Source organism: Stegodyphus dumicola, chromosome 5 (genome assembly GCF_044657685.1).
Source record: "Stegodyphus dumicola isolate Sdum_Otavi_A_Nest chromosome 5, ASM4465768v1".
Taxonomy (NCBI): domain Eukaryota; kingdom Metazoa; phylum Arthropoda; class Arachnida; order Araneae; family Eresidae; genus Stegodyphus; species Stegodyphus dumicola.
Window position 1 is genome coordinate 146,096,088 of NC_140772.1, and position 25,281 is coordinate 146,121,368.

A 25,281-nucleotide genomic window follows, 5' to 3' on the forward strand; every position below is an offset into this window, starting at 1 on the left:
GTTCCATGAGATGGTCAACCGGGATGAATTATGCAGGAGTTTATTGCAACGTTATCCGATCATCGTCTTCGCTCCCACCAGCAAGCCTATAGATAGGAACAAGGAATGGATTCTTGGTAGAGAGAACAGTGTTATGTCCTATCATATCTGTAAGTCTTTTTAGGATTTGATTGTTACCTGCTATAGGAAATAAGACTTGGGAAAATAAAACAAGTCACTGAAACATAATTTGTAAACATAATTTCACTTTGATTTCTTTCCGGCCATTAAAGTGGGGGGGGGAAGAAAAGGTATTTATGATGCGATTAAAACTACTGAAATATTTTTATATGTATCTTTTATTTTACACATTTAATTTTTGCATTTCTAAGCAATAGAAATGTTTAAAATTTAGAAATAGCAGTGTTTTAAATTTGAAATATAACATTTTTATTTAAATTTAGTACAACTTCAACGTGAGGGTGGCATTGATTAGAAAAATGATTTTTAGCATTTCGAGCGATAATTTCACGTGGGTCTCTCATTTTCAAGTAGCTTTATTCTGCTTGGATTATGGAAAGCCACTGCAATAAAAGTTTTCGTTTGTTGCTGTAAAAATCTGAATCAGTAATTGAAAGCTGAAAACTAACATTTTTGTTTAAATACAGAAAATCTCAACATCGCAATAACATTGATTGTAAAAATGATTATGTGCATCTATAAAGAGAGAATAATCTCATGCAGACTCTTAAAAATTTCAGCGGAAGCATACCGCTGTAAGATTTTGCATCTTTTTTTGCTAAAATTCAGAAAAAGGAAATTGAAATTTAGTATTTTTATTTTAATTAATAAAACTGCAGCCTCAAATGACATTGATAGTAAAAACCGTTTTGTGCATTTTAAGTGATAATCTCGCATAAGTCTTTTTTTTTTTCAAGTGACTGTATTCTGTTTGCTTCCTTGAAAATCTCAATAATGGAAGTTATTACTTAGAATTTTGATGCTTGAAAGCACTTTCCAACCATACAAAAAAATGGCTAATGCACAGATTTAAAATATTAATAAATTTCGATTGTATCTGTTCAAAACATCTGTTTGCGAATTCGCGGCAATTTTCCAGTAGTTAATCTAAAATTCTCAAGACTGAGTTTGAGCAAAAATTAAGATGAGTAATATTTTCATTGCTGTAAATACATCACTATGATGATCAATAATTAGATTAATATGAATTATAATAATTAGATAATTGTAGGATAATTTTTTAAACTGAAATAAATTCCTCAAACAAAAAATAAAGCCGCCAAAAAAATTTAAAAGGCATTATAAAAATTGCCAAACAACAAAATGTCGCCAAACATCGTGGTTTGTAATTTTAATTTGCAATTTCAGTTATACATATTAGGTGCAAACTCAGCCTTAGTTTGATGTAGATTTTCAATAACTCTGTTGATTTTGAAAGCATCGGACACAAGTCTCTTCTCTTCAGGAGCAAACAGCCCACCAGCGGCCGAGCAATAAAGTCGCTGAACACTGGTAGTTCGGTACGATGTTCAAATTCCGCAAATGGATTGGCTGCATGAGTCATTTCGTGGCTTTCACCATTTGAAGTTTGTATACGAGCCAGTTTCCCTTAGAAAGTCATCTATATGAAGGCATCCTTCCCTTAGATAGATAGCCCTCAAGGCTTTACCATCATCTCAATAAATAAAATCGGGAGCAAACAAATTCTCTGAAAATATCTATGCCTAAGCAGTAAAGTCGCTGAACATTAGTAGGTTGGAATCCCGGCAAACGAAATGGCTGCATGGCGTTTTCTTGCTTTTCCTGGTGTGTAACATGTATACGAACCAGTTTTACTTCAAAAATCCTCCACAAAGGCATCACTCTCTTTAGGCAGATATTCCTGGAGGGCTTTAGCGTAATTAAAATATAATACTGTACCCGAATAAGGTTAAATTTTTTCTCGAATTTTTCCATCAAGGTTATTATTAGTGAGCTGTAAGTTATAAATAAGAACCGGTTTATTTCAGCGAGTGAACGGTACTCATCTGATCCCATAAAAAGGAGAAGTTTCTATCCTAGAGAGAGTGTACGCTTACTTACTTACCACCAGCTGAGTTGCTGTACCTCCTGTTGTATGACTCAATTGATGGAGCATTCTGTTATCACTAGGCCCAGCCAAAATTTTCCGTGGAGTATTAAAAATTGTAGCGAAATTTATAAAGTTACTCTGGAAGATGGGTTATTAAAGAAACCCTGTGCTGAATGAGTATTTTAGCAGTGTTTTATGCATTGTGATTGTGAGTTTATAGAGAATGTTGACTGTAGAATTTGAATATAAGAAGTTATTCTGATGCATTAAAACGAACAATATCGACTGGGTATATTAATGTACATCCTATGTGCTATTCACATATTTGCAGAGTTCCTATTTAATATTTGCTTGTCACGTTCATTGTACTCACTTGTGTTGAGTTGAAAATTTATGTGTTCATTGAAAAACATGTGCGGTTCACTTTTACACGGAGCACCATTTTATATCTGCTTGGCATATTGAACTGGTTACTGGTAGCGAACACTTGAAGATGAGACTAGAAAATATTAAGAGTATATGCAGGACTAACGCTAGTTTACGAGACTTGAAATATTAGAGTATACGTTTAAGAACACTCATCTTTTCTACGCGTTTCCCTAGTAGAACGGCAGATATAGCATTGTCCCATTTTACTTTTTTATTTATTTTGTGCACTGTGCTTCTTTGCATATTCTTCGATCATTCCTTAAGCAGTGTTATTTGCATTCATTCTATTATGCCTGCATTCTTAATATGTTTCTTCACTCCATATCTTTTTTGTGCTGCATTCAGGGTTGAGCAATATATCTGGAGACTAGCCTCCGTTAGGTGAGTAAGCATTGTGCATGCACCCTGCTCACTATGTTTATCTCAATTATATTGCTTAATGCTTAATCATTCCTGTTATTTGCAGCAGATTAGTGCTTGTTTTTATGTAGAGAAGTCAATTGAATGGCATAGCACCTTTTGTTTTGTTTTCTATTAGTTTTATTTAAAATGGTTCGAACAAATGATTTAGTATTCTCTTATGTAAGCTTTCAGCCCTCATAGGCATCTGTTCACATGAAATTTCGCATGCGCATTGTATTACTAAAACACATTTTTTAAAATTGTATATTTTTATATCTAATTCTTGAAGATGATTCATGAAATATGAATTCCATAGTAATAAAAAAATTAAAAGGCATTGTACATAATACCTATAACTAGCTGGCAATGTATGAAACTATTCATATTTCATACATTTCCTAGGAATGCCAAATGAGAAACAGGCAAAGCATGAAATACATTTCTGATTTGTTTCGAAGAACCTAAACTACTTACTAGAAGTTAATAAATCATGTATGAAAACCCAAATGACTACTAAGAAGGAACCATGGGACTAATGGTTCCTGAATCGCTAAGATGTGTATTTGTGGAAAAGAAAAGTACATTGATTTATCATTTTAAAGGAAGCGTCAATACTGTACAGTACTACGTTGCGGATGCCGAGTTATTTCCCGTACTTCATGAAAACTCATTTGAGTACTGGACATGGGCGAGGCGACAGAATGTTGAAAGAACTTAACAAACTTAACAAGTACAAAAACATTGCACATAAATGATATTGAACTGTACAACCACCTTTGTGAGCTCTGCCAGAAAAAACAAAAAGTTATTAATAAAGGGCATTGTTGTGAAACTTATGACTATTTCTGAAATTAATTTCCGTTGTCAGGTAGATTGTTGTCTTACTGATTCCCAGTCTCGACCAGATAAAAAATACAAATTTATAATGTTGTATCAAATTCATCTCGCTACTTTTTTATGTATTTTGAATGACAGATTTTTAATGGGACTCTTTCATTACTTTTTCAAAATAACATTTGTACTTTTGAGGAATGAACATCTTTTAATAAAGAGCATTTGTCATTCTATAGAATGTCTATACATTATACACAAAGCCTAGGCAAAATATGTAATTCTTCAGATGATATAATTTATTTCTTCAGATAATATAATTTAATTCTTGAGATGATATCATTTTTGTGCATTCCGAGTTATAAAATGAATGAAATGTAACGCTGTTAAGTGAAACTAGCTCCAGGGTGTCTCTATGGTAAATAAATACAGTGAATTTTAAAGAATGCATTTATTCTATTTTGCTTTATGCGCTATCGACGGAGTAGGTTTAATTTAATTTTAGGTTAGGTATAAATGGAATGCAAGAAAAATGTGCATAATTTAATATTTACAAGGAAGCCATGTGGTGTACACATCAGACTCCTTTGAAATGCCCGGAAAAATATCCATCCATCTTCTCAGTATTTATTTTTCCAAATAATCCCGTTCCAAATTTTCAAACTAGTTAGCCAAAAAGCCTTTGCAATCATCAACTTTATCAAAAGGATGATCCATGCTTATTGCGTTATTTGCGGGAACTTCATTAATGCTTTCACCTTGTTTAAAATTTTTGTATTCGTCTGCGAGACTATCTGCACAGTCGTAAAGCGTTACCATGGTTACCAGTTTTTGCTTTACCATTGTTATTGTTAAAAATAAAATAAAATGGCTGTTCTAAAGCTTCAAAGTTGTGTTTTAATTGTTTATTTAGACAACATTTTTTAATTACACCTGAAGCTTCAATTTCAGACCATGTTAATTCACTGCTGTGTATCCATATAAGAGGTTCTGCTCCATCAAAACTTCTTTCTGTGCCTCAGTGTAATAACGAATGCATTGTAGAATGTTGTAAGCTCTTTTAGGCTTGTATTAATATCATTTGTGTGTATTCTGGACTTTTAAAATTTAAACACATAAGTGGAAAAATACCAATAACTGGCTGAGAGGCAGGCACCGCATCGTCAGACGAGATCGTTTCCAGTCAAAAGAGGACTTCTGGTAAGCCTAATGATATTCCAAGTTTTCTCGCAGTATCTCTATATTTAGCTTCTCGGCTAATATCTTAATTTTCTGTCATAAGCAAAGTTAATAATTTAAATAACAATATTAACAATGTTTCATTATGTAACAGTGTTCCATTAACAATGTTCCGTTAGCAATTTTCTATTAATAACATTTTGTTCTTTCTGTTTAAATGAATGAATGAGTATTTATTTAAATTTTGACTAAATATTTATTTGAATCTCCTTTGAATTTAGGTGAACTGTTGTTGGAATGGGAAGGTCGTCAAGCTCGTATCGTCCGCCCAGATGTGTAAATTGTCACTGGCGCCCTACACATGATTTGATCGTGTAATGATGATGAGGCGTGATCTTACCAAATCAGGTGCTCCCATTGGTCCACCTAGCAATGGCTTCTTATCCATCATTCCTGCATTTTTGCAGTCGCCATCTTTTTCTGAAGACCAACACATCATAGAAAGAATAAAGGAAAACATAAAAAGGCAACGAAAACTGCTGTCAAACATTACTGTGGTTAAGAGAAAAAAAAAAAAAACTTCCCCCCCCCAAAAAAAAAAACTTTGTGAAAAGTGCATTTTAGAAGAAGAGGCGATTTCTGTGCAGTGTTGTGTTCTTTAATTGTGCAGGAACGTGAACATTCAGACCAATACCAGAAAATGTATTACAAATTCACGAACTGAAGTGTAAAAAAATTTATGTTTTGGGGTAGGGTATGAATAATTCAGAAATTTGCTTATAATTCAAAGAAAGCCAGTGAAGTGACGCCATGGACAATTTTTTGAGAGCTTTTAGATAGAATTTATCAAAACATGTTAAATGGTGAAGAGTAAAATTTATTGCAACATCTAAACTCATTTTTTAATTACAGTACTGAACACAAAATTTGCTGTCAATGTACAGCTGTTGTTAGTTCTATCTATAAAAGATGAAAGTACCATTCCTGAGTACTTGGGATTTTAGAGAAATAATCCACAAAACCTCTACTATGATTCTTCCCTACTTTACAAAACTTTGTTATTGTATATTAATCTAACACAAAAATTGTTTAAGAAATTTATTTATTCATAATGAAGCGATATGCAGATTGAAGTGTGTCAAAAACTATTTAAAGTATATTTATTTTATTAATAACAAATTCTATGTTTTGTGGAATACAATCATTAGAGTCATAGTTTGCTTATTACAAATGGCATCACACAGCTGCTTCAAAAACTACTTAGTTGTAGATTGAAAATTATTTGAAAACAAAGGGATTGTATATATTACATATATAGTATGTCCATATTATACTTATAAATTATATTAATTCAGACATTGATTGAGTTAAAAGCACATGAGAATATATCTTATTCAGTTCTACTTTTAAAATCTTTGCTGGCAAAACTGATTCAAATTAATGAATTAAATCTGTTTTGCGAGACCATTTTGTTTAATGTAATTTCTTACTTATGTATTGTACTAAAGCTGTTCCCCTAAAAAAATACTGTTATGCTTATGATGCTGAATCATATTATTTGCAATAATATTATTATTACTAATGTAGAAAGATATTTTTATGTATGTATATACGTGTGTGACGAAGAAACACACCCTTGTTGAAATGCTTCATAACACACACTGCTGTTTTGTCAGTTTGTAGTAATATATGCTTGAATGTTAATGTTTGACCAATGTATGAAAATGTAAATCTTACCAATGTATGGAAATATTTAAATTGTTGGATATAAATGAAAGGACCACTTTGGTTCACAAAATGCTACAGCAGAAAAAAAAATTGTGACTTGCTTTAGTTTTTCTTATTTTTGTGCCCAGTTGGAATAGGTGGCACTATATGGGTGCTATGATTTCGTAGTATGTTGTATTATTATGGTTACTATTTTATTACAAAAACCGTTAATGATTATTTTGCAGCAGCACACAATAAAGCATTTGCTGTATTAGATGTGAACAAAACTTTGTTATGGTCTTTGCCCCCCCCTTATTGTGAATTAATGAGACTGTCAATCCAGTATTTTAATTAAGAATTATTTGGAAAACGACATTTCCTTAATTTTTTTTAACTTGTTTTACAATTACCAATTTACCAATTTCATGATTGATATGGACTTTTTTCCTACTAAATGAATTCGGAAAATTCTGATTTAAATTACATGTTTCTAAACCATTCACTGTTATGTAATGAATGAATTATTCTTTTTCATCTAATGATAGAACTTCCAAGGTTTCTAAGCTGCAAAATTTATATAAATACATATTTCTTTTTCTGATGCATATAAAACTTTCCGGCTCATATTAGCATTTTAAAACAAAAAAACTAAATTAAATAAACTAGTAATTTTTAAATAGTTTTTCTAAAGCTGAAATTCAGATTTTTTTTAAACAAAAATAAAATAAATATAAAACATGAAATAAAGATTTAAGGGGAAAAAATGGCAAATAAAGCTACTAGAAATATTTAAACGTAACTTTAAACATTTAACTTTTAGAATTTTAAGATAAAATATTTAAGACAAATACGCTTACTGTAATTTTTAAATTGTGTAAATTTACTTGCTTGAATTTTGACCCTTTTAAATTAAACAAAAACACATATTAAAAATATAAACAAAAATATTAAAATACAAAAGCACAAAATAAAACATGTTACAATTTAAACATTGCAGGCATTGTTTTGTTTGAATTTTAGTATTTTAAACTAAAACTTTTCAAACAAAAATAAAATAAATATAAAACATGAAATAAAGATTTAAGGGGAAAAAATGGCAAATAAAGCTACTAGAAATATTTAAATGTAACTGTAAGAATTTAACTCTTAGAATTTTAAAATAAAATATTTAAGACACAATCTTGTCTTAATTACTGTAATTTTTAAATTGTGTAAATTTACTTGCTTGAATTTTGACCCTTTTAAATTAAACAAAAACACATATTAAAAATATAAAAAAAAATATTAAAATACAAAAGCACAAAATAAAACATGTTACAATTTAAACATTGCAGGCATTGTTTTGTTTGAATTTTATTATTTTAAACTAAAACTTTTCAAACAAAAATAAAATAAATATAAAACATGAAATAAAGATTTAAGGGGTAAAAATGGCAAATAAAGCTACTAGAAATATTTAAAAGTAACTTTAAACATTTAACTTTTAGAATTTTAAGATAAAATATTTAAGACAAATACGCTTACTGTGATTTTTAAATTGTGTAAATTTACTTGCTTGAATTTTGACCCTTTTAAATTAAACAAAAACACTTATTAAAAATATTAAAATACAAAAGCACAAAATAAAACATGTTACAATTTAAACATTGCAGGCAATGTTTTGTTTGAATTTTAGTATTTTAAACTAAAACTTTTCAAACAAAAATAAAATAAATATAAAACATGAAATAAAGATTTAAGGGGAAAAAATGGCAAATAAAGCTACTAGAAATATTTAAATGTAACTGTAAGCATTTAACTTTTAGAATTTTAAGATAAAATTAGACAAGTATGCTTACTGTAATTTTTAAATTGTGTAAATTTACTTGCTTGAATTCTGACCCTTTTAAATTAAACAAAAACACATATTAAAAATATAAACAAACATATTAAAATACAAAAGCACAAAATAATACATGTTACAATTTAAACATTGTAGGCATTTTTTGTTTGAATTTTAGTATTTTAAACTAAAACTTAAACGGCAAAATTGCACACTTTGAATTTATCTGTTTTGATGAAAATTGCAGACGAATTCTAAATGTTCTGTGAGTTGGTTCAGTAAGTAATATCAGTGACAGCTATGGAAAATACAAAAAATATTAACTAACACAACATTGATCAAAATATTCAAACGAGAAACTTAAATTTTTGAATCAGTTTATGTATTTAATTTGTCAATATTTAGCCTTTTAATTAGGATAGCTCCCAAAGCCTTTCTCCTCTCCTTACATAAAACAGTCTTGACACTGGAGTATGCCGGTATTTTAGTAATGAAATCATAACCTTTTTGATATAATTCTGAAAGTAGTTTTGGAAATATATGGGGAACGGGAACTTATTTTTTTGGGGGGGGGGGCTTTTCTTCTGCAAGTCTCTAACTTCCTTTTAACTTCGTTCTCAGTAATGTTGGGCACGCAAAAATGTACTTTCTTCAGTACTTTGTATTGAAAATTTCTCTTTACATTTCCTTTACAACAATGTGTCTTTTCTTTTACACATACCCAACTCATTCCTAATTTATTTTTCCGGTGTGGGTAATCATCTACAACTAAACATTCTTTTTTTGTAGAGAGTAATTTTTTTAAAATGGCTATGGGTTCCATCGCAGATTTTTTTCGACGCTATAAAAAGACATACACGCTTCATAAGGATCAAACATCGACTGAGAAAATGAGAAAGACATTTTCTATTATAAGTATCGGCTTATCTCTACAGCAGGTGCAAAGCTCGAAACTACACAATAGATGACATATGACTGATTAGGAAAACAACACAATAAGTGCAAGAATGTCCGCTCTGTCCACCTAGCTACTCTCACGTGTCCGTTGTAGCCACTGTCCGCTCTGACCGCGTAACCAAAACAACCACCAAGAACCGGCTCAGTGTGCGCAGGTGAAACAGAAATATCAAACTTCCATCCTGGATCCTGGTATGTCTGAAAAACTTAAAGGAAGACAAGCCTAAGATACTAATTCTGAAATGCATATTATTTTAAAAGATAACAAACCTATATCTGTGATACCCAGAAGATATAAGAGATAAAGAAAGTGTTCAACTAAAACAAGTAAAATCTATTTTACAAATGGATTTGGATGTTCATGAAGAACAAGTGATGTCTATGGAAAGAAAACTTTCTGTATCAGACTGTAGAAATTTTACAGAAAGAACTATTAGATGCCAAGAATGAAATAGAAGCTGCAAAAATACAAATGTTTAAGGTACAAGAAGAAAATAAGAAAACATATAACTTTCGAAGACATTCTTCAAAATGTTATGAAATTAATGATTTAGTAGCAATCACCAAAGGTAAAATCCTGTCTGAGAAAGAAAATGAAGTTCAAAATGTTAAACTGAACATGCAAGAAATGCTAGCTTTAGAAAACGATTACATGAGGGAAATTATGGAGAAGAGATTATTTGCTAAACAAGCAGAATTGGAAAGAAAAATGTGTATCACTCATGAAAATATCAGAATTATATCAGAAAGGTTGTCTTCAGTTGCGAGAAATTCTTAATGCTGATGATTGGGAACATTAGGGAGACCTATGTGGTGCTGATGCTGTTCCAACACCATCTAGCGCGACTTCAACATCAATTTACAAATCAACTAAACATAAGACAACGTCACAGAAGAGCCGTTTCTTGAAGAATCTTCTGTCCCCAAAAGAAGACTTTCTAAAGCAATATCAGCTGTTAATTTTATATCTGAAGTAAGCAAACAAAATGCTTCTAATTTTCAAGCAAATACTGATTATACTTCTGGAAAAAAAATAATTGACGCAGGAATTCAAAATAGTTTTGAAACTTACGGAGAAGAGCTTCGATAAGATGTGAAAATACAAATGTTTAAGGTACAAGAAGAAAATAAGAACACATATAACTTTCGAAGACGTTCTTCAAAATGTTATGAAATTAATGATTTAGTAGCAATCAAAAGGACGCAATTTGAACCAAACTTTAAGTTAAAATCAAAGTATCTAGGCTCGTAAAAGATTGTAAAAATAAAGAATAATGACTCCTATGATGTTGTAAAAGAAGGAGATCATGAAGGACCCACTAAAACAAGTACATGCGCTGTACTTGTACATAAAACAATGGACTCAAGCAGAAGATGAATAAAATAATACTGATTATGACGTTTTTAACCTGAAGTGATACAACTGATAACCGAACTGTGAGTTTTCACCTAATAATGACTTTTATTTCAGTAAATGCTATTTTTAAGATGAAATGAACGTTTCCAAAAATGTTAAAGATTGAAGATATTTTTCGTTTTAGATGAAATATAGAAGGGACTGTTGACGATGTTATTGTGCAAAGATGAAGGACAATTAAGATGTTTCTTTTCAATATTGTCCTTAGCACACAATCTTCCCCTCTCCCTTCGTACTTCTTTTCAGGTTTCGGCTTATTCACGATGATGGTTCTTTTTATGATGTCAAGAGTAGAATAATGTCGTCGAGGTCGACGCATAGCAGAAACCTGAATGTGGGATACTAAATCCATAGCTTAACAATTTTCTTCGCGAGCTGTCTAATTTTTAGCTGTTGACTGCACGAGTGAAATTGATAGAACTTTGAACACTTTGTTTTATGAGAGGAGATGTAAGATGTTTTTTTATAGATATAAGGTGTTATAGATGTTGTATTAATAAATGAACGATATTATACATGTATTAATGTTTCATTAAATGTCTTTTATCTGAATATGAATTGTGATTGCCAAACACAACAACCCATATATATATATATATATATATATATAATTTATCAAGCAAAGCAGTAATAACAATTTTTGAAAAACCAATTTTGGTCAAGAAAACATCTTGCGCAATATGCTGCAAAATAAGTAAAAAATAAAAATTGTAGAAAGCTATATATATATATATTGTGCAAGGTGTACTTATTAAAAAAATATACGCTAAACGTATTTAAACGTTTATTTTCTTTATTTTATTCACGTGGAATCAGCCTTTCTTCGGTTGCGTTCTGAAATTAAGAGTTAGGTGTTAGCATTATTTGCGTCTTAGAACCGTAGAAATACGTCATGTAAAATATTATATAGTGTGGTATTTGATTCCATCTCATTTTAGTCTTGAAAAGAAAAATCAGTTTCATAGGATGAAATATTGGCTTAAAATATGTAAAATCATTGCTTCCAGTTTGTATTTGAAAATTCCTTTTATTTTGTCAATATTTTAAGATGTTTTATTATTATGTGTCTAGAGTTCTTTTTCAGTTGGTAGATGGAGGAAAATGACAAAAGCCTAATCCAGAAATCTTTTTTTCCCTTTCTGAATATTTCTGAAAATCATGTCTCTATTTTTTGAGAATTAAATTAAAAATTTTTACTTGAGATGAAATCAGAATGGCTTTCAAGTGAACAAATGTGAACAAATTTTCAATGAAAGAAGTATTACAACTTTTTCAAATTTAGTTTTCCAATTAGGAACACAAGATAGAGAAAAAGTGGATTTCTTGTAAGATTTCATTTCTTTTTCTTAGAAACGGTAGGAAATTACGTAATTTTGGAAACTTCCTCAATTGCTTTGAATGAAAAATTCTTCAATTCATATACAGCCATTCTCAGCTTAATTGCTCATAGCAATCACAGCAGATTACGTTTTATGCTTCCTATAGATTTCTGTAGTGCAGCGGATTTACATTTTACTTTTGTTATTTAAAATTCATTTCCCTACATTGGAATCAAAATATTGAGAATGAATAATTTAAAATGCGAGCGTCCAAAAATCGTTTGCGAAGATTTTTCAGAAGTTGACGAGTTCCATCGACATGTGGCAACAATTCGCATTTCATTTTCTTTTATCGTTTGCAGATATATTAATTTTTAATGAATAAAGAAATTTTCCTTTGGACATTTCCCAAAATAGCGATTCTAATCGCAAAGAATATGCGTGAAATTTTGTCCTCGCGATGGAAATCCGCTAGGTAAGTTTTTGAAACTTTGTAAAATGCTTTTGAAGGCAATATTTTATTCAGCGTAAGAGATTTTGAGTAGTGTAAGATGTTTAATGAAGGGAAAGAATACACCGAAGACGAAACTCGCTTTGTTAGATTATTTACTTTAAATAACAGCGTGTCGATCAAGTCAGAGATTTGCTTAGCGATCATCGTTCAATAAATTGGGATATTATTAAAGAAATTTTCATATCATCTAGAACCTGTCAAGCTCTTGAACTTTAGTTCATCGCTTGTTCAAAATCGCAGTAACATGTCTCAGAAACATATCCTTCTTAAAATATAAGAATATTGCTGGTAATGGAATGTAGATTAATGTAATTAATGCGTACTATACCTGAAATTTGAATTAAGGATGTAACTAAAGAATTTGTATTATGGAAGGGAAAACAATCCGAAAGTTTAACTTATACATATTTTATTTGTTAATGATGTAGTATGCAAACTACCACTTTTTGTTACTTTTTTCTCAAATGGTGCAATTAAAATTCTAATTTTTAGTATGAAAATAAATGCAATTAAGAGTACATAAATTAATATAATTCCATTACTAATTTAAAAACGTATTAAATTTTTAATGTCACTACATTGAAATTTCCATTGCTTTATAAAAAATCGAATGTGTATTACCACATGACTTCCTTGTACGATTTGTTTTTGCTGCATTTAATTTAAACTTATTTCCTCGAATTTCATTAGATATATATTTCTCATTCAGTTCACACTTCGTGGCAAGGCAAAAATACATAAAACATCAAAATATCTTTATTAAAATTGAAAAATATAGTCTTTACATATAATAAAAGAAAGAGTTTGTCTGTGTGTGCGTGTGTGTCTTTCGTTCGCGCTGCACGTAAGCTAATAGACTCGCGGCTACGAAATTTGGTACATAGGTGCATCTAGACAAGAGCCAGGGCACCTCGAAGGGATTTTTTTCGAAATTCGAATTAAAAATTTTTTAATTTTATGTTTTGTGACGAAATCGCGTCATTTTGAGACATAATGGCCTATAGGAAACCAAGATTTTACTCTGCACACTCCATTTTCACATCGTCATGAAATGTAGGCACTTAACTATTTTACGAACTTAAAATAAATTTCATGTTTCAATAAATCCATAAATACGAATTTATTTAACAAAGTGAGCTTAACACCTTTTCAAAGGGATTTTTTCTAAAAAAGTTTATTTTTGAAAATCTGCAGTTTATTTTTCTTTGATTTTTGCCACACGTTAAACTTTCATCCTTGCGACTACTTTTACAAAAACAGTTTTGGAAAAATGTTTTGTACTTTTTTAATTTTTTTTAAATGAAGCTTCCGAGTACTTCTCACATCTCACATCTTTAAAATGATTTGGGCAACAATTTTCCTTTTTTATTGTTGTTGATAGATTTTTGATGAAATCGCATCATTTTGAATTGTTTGGCAACAATTTTTCATCTTATTTCTTATTTCACTGTTTTTAAGACATTGGCATATTTCATTGTCATTTTTTTATATACAGTGTCTCAAATAAGTGATGGGACACTTGTGCTTTACAAAAGGAAACTGCAATAAAATAAATTTAAAAAACATGTAAAATTTTTTGTGGGTGTGTTTCATACTTAAATTTAATAACAATTATTACATAACATACATTTTCTCAAAATATTAAAATGTTAATTTAATAAAAATATAATTGTTTAGAACGGAGCAGAAAATGGCTCACTTAAGTGATGGGACATTACGTACTATGCAACAAAAATCGTCTGAAGTAAGCAATAAAAATATCTTTTGGGGTATTTATTTTTACTCAAAAGCAATTGCCAATAATTTATAAAATTGTCTGCAGTATTTCTCTCCAGTTTGTTTTGGAATTTTTGTGTTTTTTAGCTCTGTGCAGCCATGAATGCTAAACGAAAAGAAACTTTGCCTTGAATTCGAAAATTAGTTATTAATTTGCATATTGAACGTGGAAAATTTATTAGAGAAACAACTGAAACAGTTAACTTCAGTCATTCAACAGTTTTCAATATCATTAAACGATATAAAAAGAATCATATGATTCAGGATAAAAGAAGACCTCGCCGACCATCAAAGCTATCCAATGGAATAAAGCGAATTATCATTCGAAATATTTAAAAAAAATCCAAGAATGAGTGCTCCTAAAGTTGCTGCTGATTTACAAGCATTATATAGAGTAATTGTTAATTCTGAGACTATTAGAAGAGTAATTCGATCTACTGGATATCACGGTAGAGTAGCCAGGAAAAAATTCTTCGTAAGTGAAAAGGATAGAAAACTCAGACTGGCTTTCGCAAAATCCAACATAAATAAGAATTCCGATTACTGGAATGAAAGTTATATTTGCTGATGAGAGTAATTATATTTGGTTCTGACGGTAGAATCTTGGTGTGGAGAAAACCCAGGGAAGAATTTCGCAAACAGAACTTGGTGCCAACAGTAAAACATGGTGGAGGAGGAGTTATGGTATGGGGGTGAATGTCGTCCGCTGGAGTTGGTAATCTTGTTTTTATTGACAGTATAATGGATCAGTACAAGTATATTGACATTTTAAATCAAAATTTGAAATCTTCAGCACGAAAATTGAACCTTCATAACGATTTTAAATTCTACCAGGATGACCCCAAGCACAGTGCTTTGAACGTTAGACTCTGGCTGCTGTATAACTGTCCTGAAATAATAAAAACACCCCCACAATCTCCACAATTAAATCCCATAGAGAATATTTGGCAAGAATTGGAATCAAGAATTCGCAAACACACCATTTCTTCAAAACAACAATTAAAATCGGTGCTTCAAGAAGAATGCGGTAAAATTACTCCAGAAATCACAAAAAATTTAGTCGAATCCATCCCAAGAAGATTAAATCATGTTTTAAAAGTAAAAGGAAATCCAACAAAATATTAAAACTTTTTAAAAAGTAAAATTTTTGGATAAATATTTGATGGAAAAGTAAGTGTCCCATAATTTAAGTGAGCCATTTTCTGCTCCGTTCTAAACAATTGTATTTTTATTAAATTAATATTTTAATATTTTGAGAAAATGTATGTTATGTAATAATTGTTACTAAATTTAAGTATGAAACACACCCACAAAACATTTTACATGTTTTTTAAATTTATTTTATTGCAGTTTCCTTTTGTAAAGCACAAGTGTCCCATCACTTTTGTGAGACACTGTATATAATACATTTTTATTGATTTTTTATACCCTTATTGGTACTTACGTATTAACGCAACCAGGCCAAAATTCGCATAAATTGCCAAATTTGGCGACCCTACTTACGGCAACCCTACGTGTTATACGTAGTTTTGTAAAAAAAGTATGTGGAGATTCACAAAATTTTCTGCATTTTCGTGCAAATTTTTGTAATTCATGAGAAAATAGCAGTGTAGATGGATAAAGTCAAGAGTGTGCGCAATGCCATTTTTGTGCAATTCTGGGATGTTTTTTTAGGTAAAAATAAGTCGACGTGTACATGGTTATGGCGAATACGGTTTTCAATCAGTGCTAAAAGCAATAGCCAAAAGATTTCCGCCGAAAAAATAATTCTGCAACTTATTGAAATTCGAAACTGGAAGGGTTTAATTGATATTTTATATTTTAAAACAAAATAATATAAAAAACTGTATTAAAAATTATCTGTAATTAATAAATGTACATTTTCTTTCTATTCATACTTTTTTACTCAAACTTACAAATCGCGCCAACCTGGTTGCGATAATACGTAAGTACCAAGTTATTTTTCAGAGTAAAATTGTGCGCGGAATTTTATGTTTTTTGGGTTGCTTTCATGTTACTTTTTCCTTATTTCACTGTTTGTAAGATATTGAAAAGTTGTGCATGATTTTTTTTCTTCAACGGAAAGTTGGTTAATTTTTTTATTAGGATAATTAATATTTGTATTAAGGGATATAGCTTATTTCATTGTAAAGTTTTTCCTCTTGAAAATCTAAGATAAAATATCATTAATTATATTTTGCTTTTCAGAATTTTTTGCTTTTTGTATTCTTTTATGTTATTTATTGCTCATTTCACTGTTTTTAAGATATTGAAAAATTTTGAGTGATTTTTTTAGGAAACAAAGTTTTTAACCTCCTTTATACCATTTGAGTTCTTAAGATTTTGCAAAGGGAAGTTCGTTAATTTATTTATTAGGATAATTAATATTTGTATTAAGGGATATTGCTTATTTCATTGTGATTTTGCTATACGTAATAACTTTTTTTATGAAGTTGTTCTGCATAGTAAAATTCTACGCAGTTTTTAAATTTAACGTTTGGTGTTCCCTTCAGCCATTTTTTCGGTACATTTAAAAGCCAGACGAAGGCTGGCAGCGAAGCTACTAGTAAAATGTAAAACACCAAGTACAGTGAAAACAGTTATCAAATTTTACAATTAAAGCCAGCGGGCAAGAAGGCAGATTTTTCTGTGCACAAAACTGGAAGTTTACTTTTGGTCCCACTCGGCAAAAAGACACTGAAAGTGTAGAAACTGAATTCACAGTTCTGCTAAATTTGGCTCAGCCTTATTTAAACAACTTTTAAATTGCCCCACCTATTGGGTGCCTCCATAATAAAGAAACCACCACATCTGGCCTTGTATAGATTAATGGACTGGGTTACATTTGTAATTATTCACAATCTGCCATTGGGGGGGGAAAAACCTTTAAATTGCTGAAAATTTTGCAACTATTGAATGCAGATTAACTAAAGGCATAAATTAAATTATACCTTTAGTGACCCATTAAATTTTTAGCGCCATCCCATTTGAATTTCTATAGGTTCATAAAAATAAATATTTAGTAACTTTAAGTAATTTAATAAACGCATTAAATATTTAACTCCACTGTATTTAAATTTCCATAGCTTCATAAAATGAAAATGAGTATAAATAATTAAGACTACATACAGGAAAATTACATTAATTTAAAAACCAATTTTTTATTCCATTAAATTTCAATTTACATAACTTAATTCAACAATAATAGTTTCATGTTATAAAAAAACTCAACAGCTTTCATATTCTACTGTGCGATAAAAATGGAGAAAAAACTAAATGATTAAAATAGACACTAGTTTTAGTCGCGCATCTAAAAAAAAGATAATATATATATATTTCTACATTATTATTAGGCCAAAAGGGACATTAGCCCCGAATTGGATATTAGACTCTAAACGACATTTAACTTCGAAACACTTAAATGCATTGTAACACTTTTCAGAGTGTTGCCACCAAATATATTTCGCCCTGTGTTATATATAAGGAAATAAAATAATGAAGAATCTGCTTAAATGTATGTATGTTTCTCGCAGTGCGAGAAAACAACGGTACCTAAAAACATCAAATTTTGAATAACGTAGTCCTCCTCCCGAACATGGGCACCTGGAGGCTCGAATTTTTAGTTTCGAAGATGTTTCATATTCTGTAAAACTTTAACGAATTTTTTATTAATAAACTCAACGGCTTCAAAGCGAGCAGTAGCAACACTGTACGGAATAAAACATTTACATATGCAGCGCGCGAGAGTAAAATTCTACGCAGTTTTTAAATTTAACGTTTGGTGTCTGGCAGCGAAGCTGCTAGTTTAGTGAATAAAATTTAGTGTCCAGTCTTATGATGCATCGTCAATAGTGTACAGTAGACGGTAATTAAACGTTAAGCTAGCTAGCTACTTACGAACTATCTCAACCATCTTAATAAAAGTAGCCAAATTTTCAGAACGTGCCGAACTCTTTCAGCTATGCGCATAACCATTCTTCCGGCAACCAATGCTTATAGCAATCTTTGATACACAAATCGTGAGATTTTTTTGCTTTAAACTTAGATTTAAAATGTGAGCTTGTGGAATTCACCAGCAATGGAAGAAACTACCGTAAAATTTCGACAGTAATACATATTTTGCTGAAAATTTTCTAAAGGGAACAACGGGGAAATGTATTTTGGTGTGTGTATTTAATTATGGCAAAGCACACGAGGGCTATCTGCCTAAAGGGAGGGATGCCTTTCGTGGAGGACTTTCTAAGGGAAACTGGCTCGTATACACGTTACACATGGGGAAAACCACGAAAACGCCCATGCAGCCAGCCCGTTCGCGGGATTCGAACCTCAGACCGAACTACCAGTGTTCAGCGTCTTTACCGCTCGGCCGCTGGTGGGCGAAATGTATTTTGTAAATAGCCGCTGTTGCCGAAGATTGCAGAAAGCCGGTTTTTTTTAAAAGTGTAAACAGATCGCTGTGTATTTCAGGAAAAGAATAACAACAACAACAAAACAAAAAAAACCACAGAAGGATTCGAAGACTATAAGTGTTTTACTTTTTAATGTATGGCATAAACCTTATTTATTTAACTTTGTATTTTAAATTGCTAAATTAAGCTTTCTCTTCTATGTTGATTCTATGTTGATACTGTTTACCAAACTTATAAACAAATAAATATCGATAGTTCGGGAATCTTTCTAAAAACGAAGGCGCGAAAACCCACCAGCTTGCACATGCTAACTAACCTTAACATTTTCATCCATAAAAAGTCGTCAGATTGCGTCAGGATGGCTGCGATAGTACGTAAGTACCTTGAGTTATGTTAAAAAGAGACATTAGTCGAAATCTGAAGTATGGTTCTAAATATCTACTATAGTGGAATAAAAGGCAAGGAAGTGGCTGAGAACGAAAACATTACGATTTGCAATTTAATGGAAATTCTCCATTTGGCAATTTCAGAAACTTTATAACTGAACAAGAAATTACGAGAAGTAACTTGAACAACTTACATTGAAAGAAACGTTTAATAAAGGAAACAAATGCATACTGAGGGTATTTTGTAATTTTTGATTCCCTTGACGTCATAAATCTTGCACAGGGTTCGTACGGTCCTTAAGAGTCCTTAAAAGTCCTTAAATTTTTTGAAATCGGTTTATGGTCCTTAAAAAAAGTCCTTAATTTTGGCCAAAATCAGTAGAAGTCCTTAATTTTAATCATCTGAAATTTCTGTTTGTTTTTACGACTGCCATTTTGAGTGTGAATTAGCATTTTGGAGGAATATTTTTGGCGATTCATTGACGTTATCGTTCATGACGAATGGGTTCATGGGTTATAATTTGTTTCGATTTCTGATGATCGGATACTCGAGTTTCTAAGCAAGAAGTGAAACATAAGCATTTCAAAATTCATTTTTTTCTCTTAAACAACTTTTCGCTTTTGGGGTTGTGAATTCTTTTATTAAATGGTTCTAAATTTGACAACTTGTCAACATTTTGGCGATTTTTAAGATCAGTTTCTATAGAAAATTTTTAATTCCGAGATCTGAGAATTTTTCGGCGATTTTTTTTTAAGCATCATAACATTGTTCATAATTGTTTTTATTTGACATAACATTGATTATAAAATGACATGACATAAAATTTTTGATAACATTTAATAACGATTTGACATAAAATTTATCATAACATCAATGATAAAGTTCATTAAAATAGTGCTAATATATTAGAATTATATTTAAAAAATAACATTAAAATAAAAAATTTTTATTTTTTGCTGTCATGTTATAAAGTTTTATTTTGGCAACTTATTATACAATATTTTAAATCTGACAAATAAATAAGGTATGTAGCTATAAAGCATAATTTACAAAACAGCTCTTAGTAAAAGCAAAATTAGCTATGTAATTAGTTAAAATGTCTTCTTTTTATTTTTTTCATAGTAAGCGTTTATCCCAAGTAATTAATTCTCTTAAATTATTCAAAATTCTCATATTTTTCATCAGTTTTTTCTATAAAATTAATTTTACATTTTTTCCTTCCTTTTTCTTTCTTTCTTTCTTTCTTTTTTTTTAATATTTCTGGCTTTTCGCTGTTACAGAATTGGTTGGGATAATTTTTCTTTAATATTTTTGACATTGAAGCATGGAAAGTTTAGAAGGATTTGAAGGCAAGATTTATAGACGCACGATCCTATAAGATTCGAGAAATATGTGACAAAATGAAAAATGCCTCCATGGTATCAACATATCAGGACGTAATGGATGCATTTTACAGAAAGTGAATTTCTTACTTTTTGGAGAACGTCTGGAAGAACAATAGAAACATAATATTTGAATGTTTTACTCTTGATACTAAAATCATTTTCTTAACATGTTTATCTTCTTTTTATTTTCTCTACTTTTCACTAGACAAAAGCATGGAAAATATCAAAAATGCTTCTAATCTTATCACTTGGGCAGCCATTATAGAAAGAAGCGAATTTTTATTAATATAGAAATTAAAAACATACAATTTAAAAGATTCATCTAATATGTCTAAATGAATTGGTCACAGAGCTGGTGCTATGCATTTTCCCACCTGATGCAATCTCTGTGTATCCTAAATTCTGCTGCCTAGTGCCTATCTAAATTCTACTTCCAATGCCCGCTCTAAATTCTAAAAGTTTTGCCATTTCTAGATTTCGTTGTTCTGTGTGTCACTAAGTTCTAAAAATTCTGCCACACCAGCTCTTCTGTACATTCTAAATGCATTTAGTGTTTTTTAGAATAACAGAAATCCTTAATTAAATCCCAAAATTCTAAAATTAAAAGGAAACACGTTGAAGAAAGAAACCGAATATATAAAGAAAATTATTCTTCAAAGATATGTGAAGTTATTATTATGTAAATTACCCAATTGTTTATTATTTCAGCCTTTACTATAACTTCCCATTTCTGTTTCCTCATATGATAGAGTTACGGAGCCAGATTAAATTAAAATTAAATTGTATAATCTTTGACCACTCGTCCACGTTTTTAGTTTGAATTTGACTGTTCTTGTTTAATTACGTCACCGTGAGCTGTAATTGAATTTGTTAGCATCAGAACATGCCTTAATGTTCTAAGTTCTTTGTCTGATATTGTAGTTACTTTCAGACATAGTGATAATTTGCTTCACGTCTATCGGGTGGGGGTGGGGGTTGGGACTATTTAACTTTTACCAGATCAAGTAAACCCTCATAGGTACATTGTGGAGAGGTTGACAAGTTAGGAGATAAAGCACGCAGAAACTAGCGAGAACATTGATTTGCATATTGAGACAAATTTCTAATTATTGTCAAAAAAGATCGATAATTAAAGAGAAAGAAATCAATATAAACTAGCCAAAATGTTTGGGGAGCCTTGTAGAGACATTAGGTATTTTTGAAAGCAGGAAAGATTGAAAATTAACAACGCCTTCGCTGGGAATTGAACAGCGAACCTCTGAAATACCGGACCACTACACGAAGGCTCGCCAAGAAAGTGGGAGAAATAACCTTATAGGCTTCAAATTAAAATGACGCATAAATATCTTGTTGAGTGTTGTATGTGTATCCAAATATTGTTTAAGAATCAGTGTCATAAATTACATGTATGTAACTGCGAAATTTTATTAGATTTTGATTTTAATAGGGCTTTTTTTAACAGATATTGTTAAAATTTAATAGTGGCCATGTAAATTCATAATGACTAAGGTTATTTAATTACCTAATTTAATTATTTATAACTAACTGCTTACCCTTAAAAATTATCTCTACATATTAAAGCGAGTTATTGCCTTTTATTAATACTCACTGTGGTCACAAGATAAAACACAAAAATGTAAAAATTCAAGTAAAACTTATTCTTTGCATCTACTGAGACTTATATATAAAACAACTTATCACGTCTTGTGCTTTAATGGCTTATTGGAACCTTAAAGTATATGAACTGGGTTACACCTGGAACTCTATGCAAAGCTATGACATTAACTGTATTAAGCAGAGCCTAATTAACTTTCAACACTTGCCAACTGTGCCTACATCAGGTCTTTGAAGTTTGTTCCAATCAGAAGGTATCTCTATAGACAAGCAGCAGAGGGACAACATTCAGTCTTTTGTTATGAATCATGCTGATTATGATCTCACTTCTCATTTTAACCTATGCCGTTTGACATAAAATCTCCCTAGTATTTGCTAGACTGACCAAGTATGTGACAAAATCAAAGCTAACTATTAGTAAAACGTAAATGTCACTTATCTTCATTCAAATATGTCCAACTATTATAAGTGTAAAATACTTTATGCTACTTGATAAACTGCATGAAGCTTATTTTATTCTCAAACTTATTAATAATTATGTTAGTTAATTCATTTTTAGTAATAATGCATACTACTTAGGGATCTATTTTATTTTTAGGATGATATTACAAAAGTGAAATTCAGGCATAGAATAATATTTTTGATTGAATATATTCACTTCTCTTTTGCTCATAGGTCCTTAATTTTTTTCATTAATGGTCCTTAAAAGTACTTAATTTTCATGTGCGGAAATGTGTACGAACCCTGCGTTGCATTGTTTCATAAAAAACCACGTCTTTATTTTATAATATGTTCATGCCATCTTACTAGATTTAACCTGATGATCTAAAATTTCGAATCACCGAATCAGTTTTCTTTATTTTCAGAAATAAATAAATTCTTTATTTTCAGAAAAATCAATTTTCTTTATTTTATTGTTATTTATACGCGCAAAAATTCCACTTGCAGAAATTTATAGTTAGTCAAAATATCGGTACTTGCCGTGTAATCGCAACCACCTTGTCGCAGTTTGGCGAATTATTATTTTTTTAAATTATGTATTATTTACATATTCTGCATTTCAACTGCATATTTATTCATATAGGCAATGAGTAAACCTAGTTACAAATGGGTTTTTGTTGTGGTAGAAATTTCGTGGCGATCGCTTTGTAAAAGAATTCGAAGCATTTTTCTTTTAGCGATTTGGTTGCAAAATAATGTATTACATGGAATACAACAAAATTAACGCCTACGAAAATGGAGACTTTTGAAACTGAATGTTTGTCAAACGCATGGTTACCAGAGTTTGACTTCTGATTTACAGAGAAGGTTGCTGTTGTCCGTGAATTTCACGGAAGAGTGAATGTCAGAGGCCAAGCGGTAAAATTCTCTGAATACTGATAGATTGGTTCGGGGTTCGAGTCTCGGCGACGCTGGCTGCATGGGCGTTTTCGTGGTTTTCCTTATGTGTAACGTGTATACGAGCCAATTTCCTTTAAAAAGACCTCCACGGGGATTATACCCATTATACTCTTTCCGTGTAGTACCTAAGGGACGAGCACGTAATAAACAAAAATGATTGTCAGAGCCTCAAGGAAGTTGGAATTCTATTTCAATCCCAATTTTGAGGGACAGCACCCCGGGTGGGGTTGTACGAGGTTCTCCGACCCCTTTCCCCTTTCACGAACCCACACGAGAGGATTTTCGGCTCTCCATATATTTAGAGTGCCCTTATGCCGCAAAGACACTATACATTTGCAAATATCCATGCTTTCTCCCGGCATCGAACCCGGACCCTTCGGTATCATTCGGACGGCTACTGCGAACGTGATTGCGGTAATAGGAAAGTACCGAAATATCAATGAATGCGTTTATGACATCAAATAGTAATTTTTCTTGCGGGTCTGTAAATTATTCAATATAATATTAGGTGCTGTAATTTGAAAAATTCAATGTTATTTGCGCATCTTTGCGGAGAAATCACATATGTATCATTAAGTTATATGGTCCAGTAAATTACGATCAGAGGCATGAGTGTTATAAAAAAGAACATTCTTAAAAAAGAACACATTTGTGCCGAAGGTAATCGAGCAATCCTTCACCGTCGTGTGCATACCAATAAAAATAATGTATAAATTTCATTCTTTTATATCGGTATCGAAAAATATAATTAATAGAATACCTTTCTTCTCTCATGTATTTTTCCGAAACACGTTACTGGATTTCCAGACCATAGATCTGCATTTGCTGTCAGCAAAAACTTGATCACTGCAATTTTCAGTAATATCAATCCATTCTTCAAACCTGTATGTATTACGGCCTTAAAGGGTGATTAGATTTCCACACTTATTGCCCCGGAGTATTTCGAAAGGAGCAAAGGCAGAATCAACTCATGAATTTTATTCCCCCCATATTCTATCTACTATCGTACAGCAACAATTTTGTATTTAGTGCATATTTTAGCTTATATTTTAGCCAAGAATAACATAAGGTTGTTGTTTTGCCTAATTTTATGTTTCTACTTTGTCGTGTTTCTTTTCCGTCTTCAAGAGTTTTTTTTTACTTTGTTTTACTGTAATATATCTGTTGTAATATATCTACTTTTCAGAGTGTCTCACAATTTTCTGTAGGAAAGATTTACTGTGTAATTTATTGCAAGATTCATAGGCCTCATTACGTAGTCATCCTTCATCGTCTAGATAAGTTTATCCGACATTCATTCTGAATCTTTTCCATAGCTTGTAAACGGTTTCTGAATCCCAGTTCTTTAGTAAATTCCTTTTCCGTTAGAAATAAACCGCCCACGAGCGGTAAAGTCGCTGAACACTGATAGTTCGGTCTGAGGTTCGAAACGGGCTAGCTTCATGTGCATTTTCGTGGTTTTACTCATGTTACGTCTATACGAGTCAATTTCTCTTAGAAAGTGCTCCACTAAGGCATCCCTCCCATTAGGCAGATAACCCTCCAGGCTTTACCGAAATTTAAATAAATTAAACCAGCCGTCTAGAAATACTAACAGATTCGTATGTGTAACCTTCACATGTCTGTGTATCCTTGATCAACTTCAAAATCAGTAAATT

At 31.1% G+C, this 25,281-nt stretch overlaps 1 protein-coding gene across 3 annotated transcripts in view; it reads left to right on the forward strand.

Annotated features, from left to right (window-relative positions):
• The window catches only part of LOC146997280 (uncharacterized), a 197,043-nt gene extending 190,134 nt beyond the window's left edge, over positions 1-6,909 (forward strand). For 2 of the 3 annotated variants that reach the window (XM_085816329.1, XM_085816330.1), the window contains one exon: positions 5,194-6,909. The gene's annotated coding sequence lies outside the window, so the exon portion shown is untranslated. Of the gene's footprint in view, position 1; positions 150-5,193 lie in introns of all 3 variants that reach the window. The other variant, XM_085816328.1, reaches the window with a different exon arrangement.
• Positions 6,910-25,281: the final 18,372 nt, after the last annotated feature.